This window comes from Pongo abelii, chromosome 21, assembly GCF_028885655.2.
Source record: "Pongo abelii isolate AG06213 chromosome 21, NHGRI_mPonAbe1-v2.0_pri, whole genome shotgun sequence".
NCBI lineage: Eukaryota > Metazoa > Chordata > Mammalia > Primates > Hominidae > Pongo > Pongo abelii.
This window is the reverse complement of record NC_072006.2, coordinates 11768446-11779178: the sequence shown is the minus strand read 5'-3', so window position 1 is coordinate 11779178 and position 10733 is coordinate 11768446.

The window sequence follows — 10733 nt, the reverse complement described above, 5'->3', positions numbered from 1 at the left end:
ATGTTGGCCAGGCTGGTCTCGAACTCCTGACCTCATGATCCGCTCGCCTCAGCCTCCCAAAGTGCTGGGATTACAGGCGTGAGCCACAGTGGGTGGCTCTTAGTTTGTTCTTGTTTATCTAATTTCCTGAAGTGCAGTGTTAGGTTGCTTATTTGAAATCATTCTTTTATAATATAGATGTTAATTGCTAGAAGCCCCCCTCTTAGAACTGCTTTTGTTATATTCCATAGGGTTTGGTATGTTGTGTCTCCAGTTTCATTTGTCTCAAAAATTTTTTAAATTTTCCCTTTAAACTTTTCATTGACCCAATGATTGTTTGGGGGTGTGCTGTTGTAATTTCATGTATTTGTAAATTTTCTGAAGTTCCTCCTGTTATTGATTTCTAGTTTTATACCATTGTGGTCAAAAAAGATACTCAATATGATTTCGATCTTCTTAAATTTGTTAGGAGTTGTTTCATGGCTCAACACATAATCTATCCTGGTGAATGCTCCATGTGCAATTGAAAAGAATGGGTATTCTGCAGTTGTTGGATGAAATGTTCTGCAAATCTCTATTTGGTCCATTTGATCCAGAATGTAGTTTAAAGCTCTCTCCAAGTACCAGAATATTGTGACAATTGGTGCAGTTCTTTTTTCTGTAAGTCAAATGTGGCTGAAAATGCCCCAGTATGACCCCGAAAGTGGATAAAACCTTGGAAAAAGTAATTTTGCTGTTGTAGACTGTAACATGCATAATATCTATAAACCCTTTGATTAAGGATTTGGCTGAATTCAGATGGGACACTGGTAATCAATAACCAGCTTGGTAGCTAGTAATTTTGGGGTTTACTGCTGCTTATAGTTTTTTTCTCTCTTTGTCACGGATCATTCCTTGGCCTTTGAGCATTTTTTTCTGCTTTTCCCAGAGTGACTTCCATCCATAATGCAGGGGTCTTTTCTGCTGCCACAGAAATCCTACAGTTCATCAAACGTTTCCCTCCTGCTCTCAGGACAAGCTGATCCCCAGAGTGACCCTGTTTCAGGGCATGGCAGTTTGAGGGCCTTGCATCTGCTTTTTGCTTTGATTGCTTTCTCTTACTCCTGTGGATTAGAATCAAACTGTCATTCTTAGGAGTAAGTGTCTAGTTCCGAACAAGATGTGTTTTCGCTGTAGCCTGATGTAGGAGGAAATTATGTATTGTCTGTCCCCTCAGATTGATGAGGAAAGGAAATTGAAGAGGCCTTTGCCTTGTTTGGGTTGATAAGGGGCACTTGGGTGCATGGGCATTGTTTACCACTGAACTCCACAGATGTGGACTTTGGGACAAGCTCCAGGAGTAGAGGCTGATCTGATCACCTGAATTAGTGACTTCTATTTTTTCCTTTTCAGATATGTGCATGGAGAAAGGTTCATGTCAGGAAGCTCTGTCAAGAGCAGAGCTTTGATGGCCCTGGGAGAAGGATGAATGCTCTTTCTGGTGACTATTTAAGCAACGAAACTGTGAATGCTATGAGTGGTCTCCAAAGTATTTGAGGCATTCAGTTAGTCTAAAATATTAGTAAATCAGGCCAGGCACAGTGGCTCATGCCTGTAATCCCAGCACTTTGGGAGGCCGAGGCAGGTGAATGATTTGAGGTCAGAAGTTCGAGACCAACCTGGCCAACATGGTGAAACCCCATCTCTACTAAAAATACAAAAATTAGTTGGGCATGGTGTTGCATGCCTGTAGTCCCAGCTACTCAGGAGGCTGAGGCAGGAGAATTGCTTGAACTCGGGAGGCAGAGATTATAGTGAGCTGTGATTGCGCCACTGCACTCCAGCCTGGGTGACAGAGTGAGACTCTGTCTCAAAATAAATAAACAAAATAAAATATTAGTAAATCATCTTCTGTGGGTCTGGATGAGAGCTTGTTTTCTGTAGATAGAGGTAGGGGAGTGGGAAAAAGTAGGAGAGGTCATCCTAAAGATAGAGGAGAACTTTCAAATTTGTATAAGGCAAGGAAGACATATCTCTCTCTTAAGGTTTTCCTGTAAGAAAATGCAATCCTTTGAGGCATCAAAGGATTGAAAAATTGCTTTAAAAAAGGATAAAGTAGACTTTTATTTACTTTTTAAAATGTGTGCTTCAGAAAAGAGCCAAGTTCATCTTGAGCCACTTTGAGCTCATACAATCCCCAACTGGCTCTCACTGAAGCTTGCAAATTGTGGAAATTTGAGGAGTTTTGTGGCCCATAGGATATCTCTCAAGATAGAATATGATGTTCTGTTTCAGGGCTTGCAAGCAAGCCAAGTCTAAGCTTTCCCAGTGTTCCAGTTACTGTTGCTGTGTAAAAAACTTCCCTAAAACCTAATAGCACAGAACAGCTATTTGATTCTGCTCATAGATTCTGTGGGTCAGGGGTTTGGATGGGGCACAGTGAGAATGGTTTATCTGCTTCTCTATGATGTCTGGGGCCACGCTGTGGGATTTCAAGGAGAGTGACTAGATAGCTTGGGCTGGGATCATCACGTCTGGAGGGTTTTGCTGGCAGCTGACTGGGATCTCAGCTGGGCTGTTGGATGGAACACCTATACATGGAATCTCCATGTAGTTTCTCTGTGTGGGTTAGTTTGTTTTTTCTGCATGGAGCTGGGTTCCAAGACCAAGTGTTCCAAAGACAGAAATGCATAGCATTTTTATGATATATTCTTGGATATCACATAGCATGTATACTATACTTTATTGGTCATGGCAATGAGAAGGTTCTGTCCATGTTCAAGGACAGGGCACATAAACTCTAACATTCAATGGGAGGAGTGTCAAAATTACAGTGTAAGAAGATCACATAAAATGGGAGATATAAATACAGTCATGTTTGGAAAATATAGTCTGCCAGACACTAATGATTTTTGAATTACATGGGAGATAGAAAGATTGGTGATGGGTACAGAAATAGATAGAGCAGCCCAACTCTTCTCTGCAAAAATAGCAAAGTTGAGGTAGACCAAGGTCATCAGATCTACACCTATAGGCTTAAGGCCACAGTGTCTACCATGAACACATTTACAAATGTGTGTGGCTGGTCACAACTGGGATCAGGGAGGAAAATTCAGGTAGTGTCTTAGTTCAGACTGTTATAAGAAAGTACCATAGACTTATAAACAACAGAAATTTATTTTCACTTTTAGAGACTGGAAGTCTAGATCAGGGTACCAGTAGGATCAGGTTCTTGTAAAGACCCTTCTCTGGGTGGCAGACTGCTGTCTTCTTCTTGTATCTCACAGGGTAGAAAAAGAGTGAGTTAGCTTTCTGCTCTCTGCTTACTAGGTCACTACTAACATTCAGAGGAATCCAACCTCATGACCTAATTACCTCTCGAAGACCCCACCTTCAAATACCATCACAATGGGATTAGAATTCCAACGTATGAATTTTGGAGAGACAAAAATAATTTGGTCTGTTGCAGATAGTTTAATGAAAATTAATCTCCACTGCTAGTCAAACAACTTAGCATGCACGTCTGCTGGTGACTTGGCAGTGTGCCCATCTTTATACAGAAAATGGAAAAGTGGTCCTAAAGATCTCCAGTTCCCTTCATTTGTTGGTCTGTCATCTAGAGTGGGTGTTTGATTAACTCTTGGGTTGCCGCATGAAGAGTGTATAGCTTAATTGGCTGTATAATGCTACCTTGTGTCTATTTGCTTAGATTATTGGCTGGATGCTATTACATTTTTAGAATAATTATTTTGGATCTGGTTCTTTGGGAGATTCAACTCACAGTTTGCACCTTCTGTAAGAATTACAAATGAATGTTATCACTTTTGAAAAATAAAAGAGCATTTAATTATCCTTGTTTTTCTTAACATTATATATAATTTCATATCTATATAGTCTCTTAAGAAAGGTTTAAAAGTCAGATGATTTATTTCAGGCACTAAAAGGGGGCTTGTTCTGTTAGCTTAGTACTTAATAAAATCATTAGAAGGTGCAAAAGGTCTGCTTCTCAACAGTAATAAAGGTTTTCAGAGTGATAAAAGGCTTTTTTATGTCCTGGGGTCGTCTCTTTTATAAGAACTGCATGTGGGACTGATGATAGTAGCCCCTTCACTTTGTAGTGTGCTTGGGAACCTGTCAGCATGATCCTAAGACTAGGTATGCTGCTCTCCAAAGTATCAGAGGCCTGGCTCTGGTCATTTAAGTCCAGATTCCATGGCACTTTCATGTATGAAAGTATTGTTTCTGGAATTCTAACTTTTTTGTAAACAGTTAACTCTAAAACAAAACATGTACCTATGTACTGAAATAGATCAAGGCTTACTGCTAGCCCACTTGGCAATTGCATTGGTGTTCTGAAAATAGTTGCCATGAGTTATCAACCAAGTGGCTCTTGAAAATCTAACATGGTCTTAAATGTTTTCAGTATGCCTAAAAAATACTATAATGGTGACTCTGGACAAGAAGAAGATGGGAGAGAGAGCAAGAAGACTCTCAGTGCCACAAAACCAACAGTCTCAATGCTGTTTTATAATGCTGTTTTACAGTGCTGTTCTCCTCTGTCTGGAGAACTTTAAGAATGAAATAGATAACACAGTCAACCTTTTTGTTGACAGTAAAGTGGCATGGGAGTGCCATGCCTGGTTGGCTCCATGTGAACACAGCACCTTTCCCCAGGTGCTTTCATAACAAAGGGAATAAACTGGGAAAAGACAGGACAGGTCTAATGGAAGGGAAAGAGTTTTAGGGATCCCAGAATTTAGCCCTTCAAAGGACTGAAATATTTGGGTTCTTCTTGGAAAGTATTATTTTTTTTCCTGTTGTTTGTTCCTCAAGAGAGTGTTTCTGATCATATTTATTAACTTCCTTTTGAAAAAAGGGGATGAATAAAGTAAAGCTGGTTTCACACAGCTTTACACACTCACATACGTTTCCATATATTCCTTAAGTGTTTCTGTAACAGTTGTTCCTTCAGTAGGAATATAGAAATGACAACAGAAAAAGAAAATAGCCTTCTAAAGGAAAACCAGTAGGATCAACTCACATCCTCAACCTGTGCTGTCTGAGAAGCCATGGGTGTCACCATCTGCTTTCACATCCAGAAGTTAGCAGCGATGATTAATGTCAGCATCATCCTGCCTCTGCATGCACAATGCTTCATTAAGTCTTCCCAGATACACAGCAAACATGACATTTTATAGCAAACACAGCTCAACTACTCCAGGAGCGCGAAAATCCAGAGATACATTGCCTGCCACTGTATGCACATCCAGTCTGCAGGCTGAAAACACCCTAAGGAGCTGGTGGACAGGAGCTTGAGTCCTGGATATTTCAATGCATGGGGTCAGTCTAGCCATCCTTTTTACAAAATAAGTGCATTTCAAAAAAGTGACCTTGCTTCGGCTAACGCTAGTTCTCATGATAAGCTGAAGGAAATAACATTCCTTTCCTTCAAATAGTTTCTAGGACAGCTTATCATTACTCCTTTCTAAGATTCTGGAAAGTGGCATAGTCTATTATTTTCCAAAACGAGATGGACCTTAATGACTCTTAAATCTACATCTCTAACTTCAAACCAGCTTCTCAACTTATTGGCAAAGTGGAGACAATAATACCTTGTCATGTAGTTGATGGAATTATATGTAGATATATCTGTAAACAATCTTTGTATCAACTGATCATCATTGATCATCACTACTTAAATATGAGGCAGTTCCAACATTGACTTCATAATCAGTGTTGATAGTTCATGATCTGCATTTATGAAAAGTATAGAAAGAGAGTCCAGCATTTTTGGCCTCACAAAGTGGCAAGACAAAGCTCACAAATATTCCAGCATGATTTCATACGACAGTGATTTGGAAGGTGCTGCTACACAAGTGGGCTGGGTGTTTTTCAGTCACATGCATTTGTTTATTGTACCATCAATTCCATAATCTTCAAATGTGCACCCATAAACTAGCTACTAAGCATCCTAGTTTATACATTACTATTTAAAGAATTGGACCAAGTTACAATGTTAAATCATGGGCCTGTAAGAATGAATACTTAATGTTCTCCCATTGAAAAAGACATAATCTGGGAAAATTTTTAATTAAATTGAATTTAGGAAAGCAGTAATTGAGGATTATTGCCTTTGTATAACTCAAAGTATTCATTACCTATAAATAGGGCAAGTAGTGCCTTAATTGCTGTGCTGCCAAAATGTCAGCGGTATGTACAGGAACATTGACTGATTAAACACTAGAATATAAAGCAATTGACTTAATCATCCCATGGCAATTAATTGAGTTTTTCATATTATCTGGTGGTAGAATACCAAATATAGAAATAAAGAACCAATTAGACTCCATCAACCATAAAGCTGTCCCATGACAAATCAACACTTATGTAATTGATTCACCTCTACAGGTATATTTCTAATTTAACCACCAGTCAAAACACAGTGAGCTAGGCTTCTCTCTACCTCTGGGTGTGAGGAGTAGAAGGTGGAGAGAGAAGAATGGGGTAGAGAGAATTAAGAAGAGAAACTGGAAAAGGTCAATCTAACACAAGCTCTACATTTCAGTACGCCGATGTGGTCAGAACCAAGGCTTCTACAGGTAGTCATGACTGCTTCTTTGTGCAGCTACTGACCACAAACATGATGGGAATATGTGATGTGACATCTCAAAATCACAGTGTAGCACTCTTTACAATTATCCTCTAGATGAGTTTCACTCCATCCCCACAATAACCCATACCTCATATTAAGCAGAAGATCGTCATGAAAAGTAGAAGGAAATGAACCCTATTTCTGACTTGCCTTTGCACCTAGCTAATGAATCTTTATGATAAGACAGTTGTTTTAGTTTGTGATGTCACGAGCTCTTTATAGACACAGGTCAAAAAATACTTTAAAGTCATCATCTTGGTCCATGTAATTAGGACTTCTTGGTACCAGCATGGCAAAGCTGTGGCTGCCTCTATCATTTAACATTCAAACCATGGCCTTTTCACAGGGAAAGGGGATGCTATTAACAAATATTCCATGACAATAGACATAAGCCAACACCATTTTGGGCCAACCAGATGTATAGGTAAGATCCCAAGTAAAGCCTATTTTGCAAATAATGGGAAGGTAAAGAATTTCCACTCTAACTGTTCTAACACTACCCTACTAAGGAAAGAAGGTGTGAAACATCCTAAGACTGACATGCCATTAATTAAAGAGCATCAGGTATGTCATTGAGGGGATGGATGAAAATAGAACACAGCCCTAAAGGGGTAAATTGCTCTTATGTGTGTGAACATGTATGGACAATTATTTCATTTTCTCACATGAAGAACATGATCTCCCAGACAGCGCACCCTCATCCCTTATGAGAACATTCCTTTCCAACTTCCTCCCTCCACTTCTTTCCAAACTCTAGTCATAATGTAAGAACTTAATTTCATAAATGGTATTTATGAGTAGATGGTTCAGAGCAAATGGATCCAATGGCCCTGCCCTGTACTCCAGGGATTCCAGCTGCAAGATTCTTTCCACCTGCCAAACTAATAAGGCAAGCATCTCAAGGGCATTCCTATTTTCAAATGTATTACAGACCTGTGGTTAGTGCATAACATCATAAATAAATCCAGCCTCCGGCAGGAGCAAAAAGGATTCAAGACAAGAAACAAATTCCTTCCCATGAGCCTGAAATGGCATTCACTAGCCTGAGGCTTACCATCTACAAGATAGCGTTTCTTTTTGAAGCCTTCAAAGAAAGATAATAGAAATAACAGAAGATGAAGTCAGACATGTCACCTACAGTGGCCAGCAGTCTCACATTATTCCATTTCTAAGAGAGACAACAATTTGAGGGAAGACAGAAGGGATATGTGTTCAATCAGAAAGGACACTGATCTAGGAGCTGAAAGAGAGTTAGAGCAATAGGCTTAAAGTCTTAAAAAGAAATGGCCTTATCATTCAGGTTATCATACACACAAGTATTCCATTGCTCTAGAGCTGACTATGGCAGGATTTTACAAAATGTATAGTATTTTTCTTGGAAAATACAAAAATCCATATACGCATTGAATAAGAAGTACTAGTGCCTTCAGGGTATGCTAAAGAGGTAAAACAAAAATTTCCATAGAACGATACAAGGTAGAGCCATATAAATTATAGATTTGCAGACAAGTAATAAAATTAGTCCCATTAAAACAACTCTTCATTCAACCATTAATAGAATCCATTTGGATATTCCAGAAGGCCCTCTCAACCTTGAAACACATTGATTCAGAATCCCAGCAAATGGCCACCCTTGTGGCGATCACTACAGTCTCGATTCTGGCACCTTCTCTTGAGTGCACAAGAGTAGTTCTACAATGTTACCTACTCCAGCTCTCTGCACTGTCTCACCATACCCAAAGTAGGACAACTAACCTAACGGCAGAACGTGACGCTCTACAGTCTGCATGCTGAGGTTTCTAGATCTATATAACACAAGGAGAAAGAAGCTCACACTCAGAATTCAGGTCTTCCATTTTATTGGCAAGCACTTACTATTATACCATCGTTATTCATTAGAACTAGAAAAGATAATTTTCTTTATTCAACTTCTCATTCCACAAATGAAGAAGCCAAGCCATAAAAAGATGACAAGATCAGTCAAAGATCAAATGCCTCCGGAGAAGGTAAGTCAAGAACAAGAATCCAGGTTCCCTGACTCTCCATCCGTGCTCTTTCCACTACAGCATACTGTTTTATGTATCATTACTCATATGCTTCCCCAGTGTTTTCTTTAAAAATAGGAAGATTGAATGAAACCTTGTTTAGGGCTTCTATGAAGGTCCTAGAGGCAGCCATAATGCCTTCTTGCTACTTTCCTTTGTTAGTGCACTGTCCAAGCACTTAGGTAGCCCACAGACTTCCCTAGAACCCACAGATTGATGTGTAAGACCCTGAGCTTGAGACAATGACCTCTTTTTTCCAATTTGATGCTTAATTTTATTTTTTATTTGTTTGTTTCTTTTTTTTTTTTTTACTACAAAGTCTATTGCTATCAGCAAACAAAAAATTTACATATCAGTGCCTTCAAGCCTGGTAAAGTTTAGATTCTATTTATTCATCGTTCGGGGCTTCCTGCTAGTAGGAAATGTATTCTGGAGACAGCAAGAACAGATAAATAACAATCTCAAAGGGAAAAGAAATAAATAGTGCAATTAATGTGATCTGAAACCAACATAAGAAAATCTACTTTGAATAAGCAACATCACAAAGATATAGGAAATGTTTCTTTGGCTAAAAGGAGAATGTTTTGCATCTGATTTCTCTGACAATGAAGTTTTCAAGCTGAAAAATGCTAAGGGTTAAGAGATAAAGCCTGCCTCTCAGAACCTTATGTTTATGCATGTTTTGAGATATTTTTAGGAATCTGAAGGTAGACAAAGATTATAAGGAACAAATTTAGATGTTTTGTTTCACACAAAGAATAAAGTGATTAGAACTGAAATTAATTAGTATGGAGGTGGAAGAGGGGGTGTTTATCAAGGCATAGAAGTTTCCCGGTAGATTTTACTACTGTATAATCTTCCTATTAACTTTAGGAAAATGACTGATATGCTGGCATGCACAGAGGAGAAAAATAAGACAAAACCAAAGTTATAATGCACTGGGATAAGACTGGTTCAAAGAAACCTGTCCCAAGTATGTGGAATAGAAACCAGAAAGGTGATCAGAATGGTTGCTGAATTTTCATTGCACAGTAAAAGAATTTCATTGTACTTGAGAAAAAAAAAACTCTCTAAAATGAATCACATGTACTGTCTCTCTAAATTTGTAAACTCTAAGGAAGTCCTGTGTATACAAAGAGAACCCCAAATGTTTAACGAATATGCATGGATTGAACTGACCTATCCTGTCTTCCTCCTTCCCAACCCCTGATCACTGTTATCCCATGACGGCTTTCTTGGATATTTTCATTCTGTTAATAGCCTTTTTTATTTTCCTGGCATGTGCCTATTTAGAGACTATTCATGGTTCTAGTGAATTAGTTTGACTCAAGGCTGTGATATCTCTCACAACACTCAGCACCATACAGGGTTTCAGAGAAGTTGGTTTTCATTGTAAGTTCTGCCAAATGAACACAAATATATAGATGGGTTCAAGCAGGTATATGTGGATCAGCTTTATAAATGGGAGACTTCTGTACTCTTTGGTAGCTATATATTATTTGTAGGGCTCACAGAAAACGTGCTAAGTCTTATGTTGAAGCAGGTTATTTTATCAAAGGACCTTAGTATAATTAAGAGATCAAAGGATGGTTAAATCGCAAAACAATAGAATGTTTTAGTTGCAGGATCTTCTATGATTGTGAGATTTACAAAGTAGTTAAGATGGAGAAACATTGCAAAGCAGGTGCTTCTGCAGCTCAGACTGGTGCATCAGCATTGGTAGAACATCGACCTTCATTTCTGTTCCTTTATCTGATGATAGCCACTCAGGTCTTTACATTGATCATTGTCTTCATGAATGGATTTGAAATAGACAAGAATCAAAAGAAATGCATAATCAACACAAATACTGTGTCACCCTGGGATGCCTCTTGGAATAGTCTCAGTGCTCATTTCTGCCAATCAAATTTCTTCCCTTCAAGGTCAACTCTTTTCTTCTCAGAACACTTCAGCCTCAGTGGAAAATGCCCACCCCTGAATTCTCAGCTCCTCTAGCTTTACCCTTCATGAAGTGATTGAGCAAAGGGCTACCTTATGACTTTTTTCTGCATTATTGTTTTGCAGAATTAGTCAACTTT